This window comes from Dermacentor albipictus, unplaced genomic scaffold (assembly GCF_038994185.2).
Source record: "Dermacentor albipictus isolate Rhodes 1998 colony unplaced genomic scaffold, USDA_Dalb.pri_finalv2 scaffold_13, whole genome shotgun sequence".
Lineage (NCBI taxonomy): Eukaryota > Metazoa > Arthropoda > Arachnida > Ixodida > Ixodidae > Dermacentor > Dermacentor albipictus.
Window position 1 is genome coordinate 14,928,196 of NW_027225567.1, and position 10,759 is coordinate 14,938,954.

General features: G+C 38.6%; 1 long non-coding RNA gene across 2 annotated transcripts; it reads left to right on the top strand.

Annotated features, from left to right (window-relative positions):
- Positions 1 to 2,285: 2,285 nt before the first annotated feature.
- On the top strand, positions 2,286 to 9,913 carry LOC139051650 (uncharacterized). Of its 2 annotated transcripts, XR_011509478.1 has the most exons (3): positions 2,286 to 2,463; positions 3,807 to 3,898; positions 9,847 to 9,913. It is a non-coding gene; the product is annotated as an uncharacterized lncRNA (long non-coding RNA). The 2 variants fall into 2 exon arrangements; XR_011509477.1 differs by lacking the exon at positions 9,847 to 9,913 and having other exon boundaries at positions 3,807 to 4,141.
- Positions 9,914 to 10,759: the final 846 nt, after the last annotated feature.

The window sequence follows — 10,759 nt, forward strand, 5'->3', positions numbered from 1 at the left end:
TATGGCTACATTTTGCGCCACGTTTCTCTTGGCAGTTCACAGACGTTTCTTGGGCATGCGTGCGCGTATGTATGCGAAAATACTACTGGCAGACGGAAGCCTCAGGAGAGCATCTGAAATTATTGCAAAGCTGTACTGCCAGGAGAAACACCGTTCTTAACGACTCCGGTGACGAGTGGCCTGTCGCATCGAAAAATCCGTATAATATCAAGTACTGCGTAACTTGAAGTGTAGATACAATACTAGCACCAGTGTGACTTTCGCTGGCGAAGACAGGTAGTCGAAAAGACAGCTTGTGTATTCTGAAGATTTACTAGCGCTTTAGGTATATTACCGCGAATAATAAAAGCGCTACAACGCTGTATGGCAGTGTCAGGCGATGTGGCAGCACAGATATCTTAAGAGCGGTAAAGCGGCTGCATGCACAAGCGAACAGACACAGCGCTTTAAAAGCGCTGAAACAGAAAAAAAATTATGTGCATTTGGCTGTAAGTAGAAAACACAAAACACGTTAGCTGACAATTTAAGCCAATGTATAATGTTATTATTTTTTATGTAATCTTTATTTTCATGGTGGTAAATATTTAAAAGCATGAATTTGCTGCAACCTTTATATAGTAAATCCTACTAGGCGTACAAAACCTGGCTGTGTTATGCACAGAAGTTGTGGTATTCCTACTGGATTTTCTATTTTGAGTCCGGTGTTTTATGAAAAAGAGGGTCTTTTTATTTGTAGTCTTATGTTAGTGCAGATATTTGGCAAGCAGAAATGAATTGATTGCAAAGTGGTACCTCCTGGTGATCTGCATATAAACCCAAGTTTATCCTGTCTTGGCTATTGTAATGTGCATATAACAATTTTAAGTATATACTGTTGTAGTTGGCTTAGTCACTGTCGCGTATTTTGTAAAAGTAGAAGGCTATGATTATTTTACTGTTTTCATGCAGAAATACCTTTCTTTCTTGTACCAAGAAACGCTCACAGCATTGAATGAAATGAAGTGTGGTGTATTATTCTACTAATTTAATAAAGGAAATTTCGTCTGCACTGCATCAGAGATTAGTTTACTTTCTTTTACTAAACAATGCGTTATCTCCTCTGCTACTGCTGTTCTGTGTATTTTTGTAATTTTGAAATGTACTTTATTTTAGGTATTCAAGAAATGCCAACATCCAGAAGACGCCATCTTATCCAGCACGTTATGGGTGAGACAGATCGTAGCAGGCACTTTCGCATATCTCATTAGCATATGATGCAATTTGTTGTAATTTTTGTGTCCACTTTCCTGGCCTTTATTCATTTCAGCATTATTGTGCAAAGGGTAATACTTTTACATCGAGATAGAGTAATTGTCCAAAGGAGAAACATGGCTGGAGGAGATGGCACACATAAGCCTCCTTTGTCCGTATCTCCATGTTGCGCAGTTACTCTGTCATTGTCTACCAACAAGCCCAAGTTCTTCATCAGCTACATTTACTAATTCTCCGTTATTACAATTTCATTGATACAACATTGAAAGTACAGAGGTGCACAGGAAGACAGAGACTTGAAATGATGAAGAGGCGTAGAACAAGGAGCATCGCTGGAGCCAATGTTTCGACAAAGGGAAGGAGATAAGTTTTCTTGTCAAAACATTAGCTCCAGTAAAATTTCTTGTTCTATCACTATTTATGATTAAAAGACAGCATTATTGCTCTTTTATGCATTAAGTATTATGCATTATGGAATAAAAATTAGCAGGGTTAAATGTCAGGAATGTGAAATTTCTTGTGTATTTCAATGCTACACCGAAAGCCAGAAAAACAAGATGTAGAGAACCACATTGTTATTTGTCACTACCCAGTTTGGCCAGCTTCATCAGAGCATGCACTTTGTTGCATTATCGACCACTGGAATTGATTAATTGAATTGCTTCGTGATTACTTATATTTAAAGATGCTGAACTTGTTTTAATGCAGCTTAACATAGTGCGTGTAAAAAATATACAATGACATTTTAAGAGGCTTGCAGTTGACTAGCAGATCATTTGATGGTATGAGCTCGGGTTTCCATTGAGCTTCCATGCATAAATCGGATGCACATTCTTTTTTTTCATTGCTTGGATTTTCATAAGCATAAGTACCATTTCTTCTTTGTCGATGTTCTAGTTGTGTTGTAGGACCTAACTGTTTACATTTATTTGTATTGGTATCCATGTTACACAGACAGCTGAATTTTTCTTGTAAATTGTGACATGTTAGGACTAAGAGCATTTGTGCAAATTTGCTGCAGGTAGACTCTGGTGGCTCCCGCCCCTGCATCCTACCACCACTGTGTCCTGACTACGTCCACTAGAGAGTTCGAAGCCTTTGGCGGCTCCTGCCACTGCGTCCTGCCACCACCGTGTCCTGACTACGTCCACTAGGGAGTTGACAGCCTTCGTGATGATGCCAAGCAGGCTGGAAGCCGACAGAAAGATTAAGGTAAATAAATGTGATTAAGTGGCAACTTTTTGAGTGAAGTGGCTTGTAGCCACTCAGCAATGAAAGAGTTAACTTCGAAGCAGTTTAGACTCCCTGCTATCTGTGCAGGGATGCTCAAGTCCACGCAGTTTGCCTTAGCCGCCAAAAGGCTATGTGGATTACACGAAATGCGCTGCAAATTTTGAAACCAGTAGGAGATCACTTGTACAATTTTTTTTCTTGCTTAACAAAAAACTGCTCTGATAAAGCTTTAGCAATCTAAAAACAATACAGTGTACACTCATACGTGGTAGTGGGCATAAATTTACTAGGACTGCCTCAATAGTAAGTATGCCGATAAACACACCAAAACTGACTCTTTTTGCTAGTTCATCCTCATCTCTGTGCACTGCTGCATAATTTATGTTCCTGAAACCAGTTTTTGCATGCAGCACAACTCCTAAATATGTGGATTACATAAATTTGCAGCTTTTGCTGTAAGCCAGATTCATGAAAATAAAGTTAATAGGCCATTTTGTCCATTTTTAATGACCCATAATAAACTGAGCAGTGGCTAATAAGCAGTTCAATTTTTGGTGTAAGGCCTCTCTTTATTGTCCTGAAAAATTTGGCCCCCTTAATGAAGGAACCAATTTTTCTGCTATGCCTTTTATGATGCATAGATTGGTGCATTACACAAAATCTCACTTAGTGCTTGCGCCAGTAAAAAAAACTTTGTAAGTTAAGTATTTCTTGAAATTAACATTTGCGCTATATTGAAGGGCCTCCAGTTTTTCAAAAAAAAAAAATTTCAAGTGGTCGTGTGCCAGGTTGGTACAGCTCGCATGGAATAGCCTACTTACACAAATAGGGAGGGCCATGCCCTCCGTGGTTGCTCAGTGGCTGTGTTGGGCTGCTGAGCACGAGGTCGCGTGATCGAACCCCGGCCACGGCGGCCGCATTTCGATAGGGTTGAAATGCGAAAACACCCGTGTACTTAGATTTAGGTGCACATTAAAGAACCCCAGGCGGTCGAACTTTCCGGAGTCCTCCACTACGGCGTGCCTCATGATCAGAAAGTGGTTTTAGCAAGTAAAACCCCATAATTTTAAGTTTTTTTAGGGAGGACAAAGTAAACTTGACTTTATGTTAAGATACTATTATTGATCTACAAAAGACAAAATGAAACATTCCATCCTATAAGCAGCTCTTCACACTCATTTACACTTTTGCACATTTTTATACCTGAAGTCTGGTGGCTTGTGTCTGTTTTCATTATCTGCTATGTGCCGATGGTAAACTTCAGGTTTGCCCTATGGTGAAGAATAATGTGTTGCTTATAGATATCGATCTATGTTTTTCAGGTTGCCTCGAAATTTTACCAAAGCCGTACCACACACTCGGGCAAGGCCTTTTTGCAAACGGCGTATAACCAGGCTCAACGCATGAGTGTCGAGTGAGTCTGGAGATCAAGGCAACCTGCTGTGCAGCCAGCATGCAACCTTTGGTGGCCCCTCTACATGTTCCACCTATTTCACAGCTGCACCTCAGCCGCAACTTATCCAAACAGCATCACCAACTGTGGTCACTCATCGAACCATGGATGAATGTTGGGGTGGAGTGATTTGAAGAGACATTCTATTTGTCTCTTCAAATTCTTAGCAAATACTTGTGTTATTATAATTAATATGTGTCTTTAGTGCCGAGTTTTTAATGGTTCCTTTCTATTAGAATTCTCATCATCGATTCCTGGTATTATAATGTATGTCTTTATGCCCAGTTTTTCGTAGTTGTTTCGTACTTGTTTATGTAATTGATAGGTTCATACTTGTTATACAGAAGGCTAAAATGCAAACTTACAGCATTTTTTTTCTTTCTTTTGATAATCTACAGCACTGCAAAGGGTTCAAGAAATGTAACCTAACGTGGGCTCTTGTGCAGGAAACATTTAACAGCAATATAGAGTACTTATTTCAAACACCCATTATTCTTGGAAAAGTAAGGAATATAGGAGCACAAAAAAGAAAATATTAAACTAGAGAAACATGAGTTCCCCTCATAAGTCTGATAATAATGCGACTTCCTTTCACTGCAAAGATACCAGTAATGTACTCGCATACAACGTTTCAAACAAGAAAGCTATGATGCCCTTGGCATTTCTCAGTGCCTATTTGCCACACTGACGAATGTCAAAGGCATCGTAGGTTTCATGCACACATTGGTTGTGTTACACTTTTGAGTATTGCATTTCTCAAAACACAAAGGTTTACAGCAGTGCTTTAAATAGCAAGTGCATTTCCTAATTTATTAGTACAAGAGTAACAGTACAGATCATGTAAAAATTATTTTACAGACTATATGTCCATGGATGCACGCTTCTGATGACATAGCAGTGACGTGTTCATGGGATGAATGTCTTTATTTCAGATTTAAATATTGGCTTCCAGGTCTGGGTTAGTCTCCTACACTGAGTAGTCTAGGTCAGAGCCCATTTACTAGAGAAAGTGAATTAAACTAGGAATTATAAACATCAAAAGATCTTGTTTAGGACACCAATAAGACAATCAGCAAGGTTCTTTGGTTATTCATTTCCAAATTTGTGAGGATATATTTTATGACTGGTTTCAATATTGTGAAAACAAATATTTGTTTATTGTCACACTAGAGTTGGCTGCCCCCATTTGTATACAACCCCTTTACAGGCTAAAAATTCAGTGTGTTACCCTATTTACTCGCATAATGATCGCACTTTTTTGTAAAAAAAATTGACTCAAATTCAGGGGTGCGATCATTACGCTGGTTAAATTTCCCGCAAAAAGAAAAAAATATATTATCTGGCATTTACTACGGGATCACAACAGGTCAACAAATAGGCGGCTGCTGCTGTATGTAGTGCAGGACACGAAAAAAAAATGGTGGCCGGCAGAGCAAGCCGAACGCGCTGAATGCGTTTTTCTTCTCGTGAGTACATTACAGTGCATTCAAACAGTTTATTCCATATTAGTAATGAATAACATCGGCAAGTTTGCGGCAATAACATAGCCATGCCCACTTTGAGGGGACAGAGATGGGCGCGCTTAGCTCTGCCAGTGACACAGGAACACATGGTGGGCATGCTGCGGAAACTGCGGTATTTGTCTTCACCACTATCCTAATGTGGCACGTTTCCACTAAGGGTGGGCGAATATCTTAGCTGCGTTACAAACGTCGGCGAATGAATAGGGTACACTTCTAACGTATCAGTGTAAACGTGGCTGCTATCATTGCCGCTCGCGATTTGTTGCGTGCCCACAAGTGCAGATGAGAAGAATCGAAAGACGCGTATTTTTGTTGTTTTTGTTGACCACAACCATTATAAAGCCTACACATAATAAAGGAAAGTTTGGTTGTAGCTTTTTTTTGTCGTAGAAGTGCAGAAAGTGATGAAAGGAATGAAATGGGGCATCTGCTTAAGAAAGTTTTTTGCATGCAGTCTGCTTGGTTTGTCTTGAAGAGTCGTTCGCATAGCAGTCGACAGATGGTAAGCGCGATCATTATTAGCTAGATTTGGCACATGACACATCGCTGCGGCAAGTTCGGGGTGAAATCGTTACATGGGAAATTAAAAAATCGAATTTTGACGCCAAAATTTAGGAGTGCGATCATTACGCGTGTGCAATCATTATGCGAGTGAATACGGTAATAGGCTGTTTTTGGTTTCGTGCACTCTATGTTAAGGGATGCAAATGGTGACATACAACAGAATGCAAAAATGACTAATGAATTCAAGCAGGGCATGGGGCTTTTTAGGCAGATGCGTGCGTGTGCTATTTATAAAGCTCCCCATGGTATGCCTGAAGGCATTTTCTAACACTTTGGTAGAATACACTGACACCCCCTTATTAACTTTTCGAAACAACTCTTTTATATATTTGTACTAGAGATTTGAATATACTGTCATTCATAAAGTGTTTTATTAGATTTGAATTGTCATTTATTTTTGTGTAGCTGCTGTTTTTCAGTTAGGTCCTACACAGTGGCAAAATATTTTTGTGGGCACTTTCCTGTGTATAAAATTTTCAGAAATAGCTTCATGCTGTATCTTATTTAGCTACTCGTATACTGCAAAGTGGTGATACCTATCCAAACGGCTTGTACAATTACTGGAACTATGCAAAAATATATTAGGCCACATTAAATAATTTTACAGATTGCAATTTCAATTAGATATCAGCATTCTGCATATCTTGAAGAGTACGTATGCCAAATTTCGAAGTATAGGACAACTATAAGTGCATAAGGTTATTCTCATGCTATTGTGAGAAAATGTTTTTGAAGTATATTCAATAGTTTTTTTCCCAATAGCATGAGAAGTATGCAAGATTAGTAGGCAGGCCTCTCTGCCTGCCTACTAATTTTGCATACTTCTAGTAACTTTACATGCTCTTTGAATAGATATCGACACTTTGCAGTCTACAAAGAGCTGAGGTAGCTACAGCACACTGCTTTTTGTGAAAATTTACACAAGAAAGTGCCCGCAAAGATCAGTGTATTTTCCCATTGTGTAGGACATGACTCAAGAAGCAGCTAAAGAAATACTAATGACATATATGACATCTGCATGAAGAACTCTGCAATTTGCTCTCTTTTCAAGCCTCTAGCACGAATAATAAGACTGTTTCGAGTAATATTCAATCAGCAAAACATGCCCCTTGCTATAGTGACCTACAACATAGAAACGCAAATTGAACGCAAGTCTTTTTGTTGAAGCGACTCTGGGCTGTCTTCCCAAGGGCTTCTGTTAAACACTGAAATTTCCTGCATTTACCAGAAGTGCAATACTCAAATGTTTGTGTATGTGCAATTGGTATTGGCAAACTAACAGAAAAAAAGACTTCTGTGAAATGAAGAATTGACTATAACTTTGTTCGACATTTACATTTTGACTCCATATCTTTGTTTTGTGCTTTGTACTGAGTGTTTCAGCAGTGACTGCCGCTAAAAATTGAACATAACTGCTTCATGACAATGCGACAATTTTCGCTAACAGAAATTTATAGCAGTGGCAGGCATTATAATTACCGTACTCAATAACGTCTACTTTGTAAGAACTCAGACTAGCACCAGTTCCGAGATACACAACCCAAAAAGACATGATCAGAAAGGTTTATCTTCCACACAGAATTGTCCCATAAAGCTTACAAAATGTTTTGTGGCTAAGTAATATCTGCAACAGCAAAGCATGTTCCACCAAGTATGGCGATAAATATTTCAGAGCTGTCAGTCTGAGGACTCCTACAAACTAACAATACCTTCAGCACTGACTAGCCTCAATAATAGGAGGTCAGCCATTTTGCTGAAATTAATTAAACTTCAATTATTGTGATCTTGTTTACGAAAACATTTGCAATTGTAATTCAGTTCTAGTATCTGTCACTTTTGTAAATATTTTCCAATTAGTTTTTCAGACTACAATTTTTGGTAATAGAGGTATTCATCGCAGAAAGATCTAGTACATGGCACTTAATAATAAAGGTACTGGTCATCGTAGACTTTCTGTTGCACAGCTGTTTCTTGAAATCTGAAAGGATGTACCCGCCTCCTTATGTTAGCTAGAAACAGAAATCTGTCAGTATGTTTTGTTTAAAATACAGCTGATCAACCCGATAGTTAGGCTGCTTGCCAAATATAAATTATAACGATAATAGTGAAGGACCATAATAACAGAGTGATGCCGACTCATAACTATGCCCAGCTACATCCACGCAGCTGTGCCATACAATGTGCATGTGTTCAGAAGAGCCAAATGCCCCAGAGAGAAAGCAACAGTAATTCATTGTTTGTCATCTTGTTCAAGCAGATTATGCGCTAGCTGTAATTTATGCTCAGTAAATACATAAATCAGTCATGTCAGGTGTCTTACTTTAGGTTGCAAGTTTGAAGTTCTTGTAATCTTGCTTGTTTTTATTTTGTTTTCTTTGTGAGAATGAGTCACTTGGTTGCCTTCGCACATATTCTCAAAACTGTTTCATCACTGGGAATCAGGAAATTTAATTTGCATATGAAATTCCCAGTTACTAATTTGGTAGGCTTTGAGCTTAATTCTCTTATGTTTTATATGTTTATCTACCAAGTAGTCTTATCATTCATTGAAACATATCCATGTAATGCAGAGAGGGCACCCAAATTATAAATATATCTTCTTGCTTTCTACCCTGCTCTGGTGTTTTCAAAACCTAGCATTGGTGCAATGACCTAGCTGCAGAAAAGTAGTAAAGTGGCTAAATTTAAAGGTCAACAACATAAGATACAAAGCAAAAATATAAGTTCGCAATTGTCCCCCATAACGAGAGTTCTGCTTAGAATTTAAAAAAAAATTGACATTCTGCTGTGCTGTGAGAATTGCTTTGGGTTCCAAAGGGACTACGTAGCACCTGTACTAGTGTATACAAAGCAAAAAAAAAGATCACTCCAGATTGGAGCGGCAGTGGGAAGTCAAGCACAGATGCTTTATTTCACGCACCATTAATGTGGTTTATCATCTGCTCCTGTTGTATGGGAATGCATACATTGGGAAGACAATCCTTTGCGCCATTGTTACCTTAGCGGGACACCAGAGAAAGGTAGAAATCGAGAACAGGCATTCACACTTGGTTGCCCACAGTGTGTTATTTGGATGTGTTTCACTCTACAAAAGACTACTGTGGTAGGTAATCATAATGACAAAGACAAAAGAATTAAAAGAGGTATGTGTCTGTCATCCGTCCGTGACCTCCAGTGTTTATAGAAACACTTCTTTGTGTATATGTGCCAAGCCGTAGGGAGGCTTTACGTAACTCAGTCATGCTTGCTAAGCTAAAGATTGGAATAAGGAAAATCACAAGAACATTGTATTAGTGATTTATAAATGTGGCACCTAAAGTAACTTATTCATGTATGTCCTGAGGATAGATTACAGCCAGTGCATAATGTGCTCTTACAGGATGACTTGTGATGAGTAAAAGAAGCCTTCCTCACATCTTCCTCTTTGTTTCTTTTGGATCTTTGTGCACTATGTGTATTGTTACAGCTGCATGCATGCAGCTGGGTATAGTTTGTTTATGTGTTCTGATTCCCCTCTTGTACTCATCATTCATGCGCTATCTTTGCCGTAACAAAATACAGCTGCCTGTGCTACTTATTTTGTCAACGTGTTTGGATTATGGAAAGTTTTGTATTAGCGGTTATTTCTACCTGTGAAATTGTCTGTGTCAGCTATTTTACTTAGTCTTGCAAAAGTATGCTTCTCAACATAAATAAATGATCAGTGTAAGTGTTGCTGTATTTATTTTTGTAATTTTGTCAGTTATGAGGTTTTTATACACTGTTGCATGTTGTATGACAGAATAAAATTGATGCACAACTTTTTAATGTGGTGTTTTTCAGATCAATTTTCATCACGCTAACATGCACAAATTGTGTGGGAAAAAGTGCCAACAAGAGTACCATAAGGTAAGACAGCTGTTTTTACTATTGGACTGGATTATCAATTGCCAACCAGTTGTTTTCAGCAAGCATAGCATAATGCATAGATAATGTAATCTAAGTTGGAATATTGTTTTTATTGCACTTCATTATATGGGTCTCCTTTGTACATAAGTGCAGCCTCTCTTATTTGTTATGTGTAGCTTACTTGCTTGGAATGTTAAGTCGTAAGTTAAGTCTTTTAGAACAGGGAAATAGGTTGAACTTATGAATATTTTGACATATTATAAGAGACTTGTACGGTGGTGAATTAACCTTCTACATGAGTTACATAATATTTTGGGGTCTCATTATGGTTCTGAGTGGCATTGCAGTGTCATGCATATGCAGCTGCAGGCTACATATTGGATATTTATTTAAGACTGTTTTGCTTAGTTGGCTATTGATTCCAGTTTAATGGTAAAGAGAACTGTCTTGCTTTCATAGTGATTCTGTGCTGACTTATACATTTGAATTTTCCAGAAGACAGTAAGAAAGATTGATGAAATATTAACTTTTTCTTGCTAACCTGCCATGTGCTTTTTGTCAAGTTTACTGTGGATTCTTTGCTATCCTATGTTGTCTTTTCATAGTAGTCTTCTTGAGAACTAGCCGTAGTCGTGTGTACTTACAGCAAGAGTTGCTGACACATTCTGAAAAGCGGCTCGACACTGCCATCCAAGAGTGAAACGACTTGCAAGAGGCCGCATTTGCCGCTAGCATTTGCAAGAGGCCGGCACCACGCACTAAGGGTAACTTGACACACACGGTGGAGTCATCAGGCTCATCTAGAATAGTTACCTGAATCATTCTTGCAGTGTTCACGTGACACTTT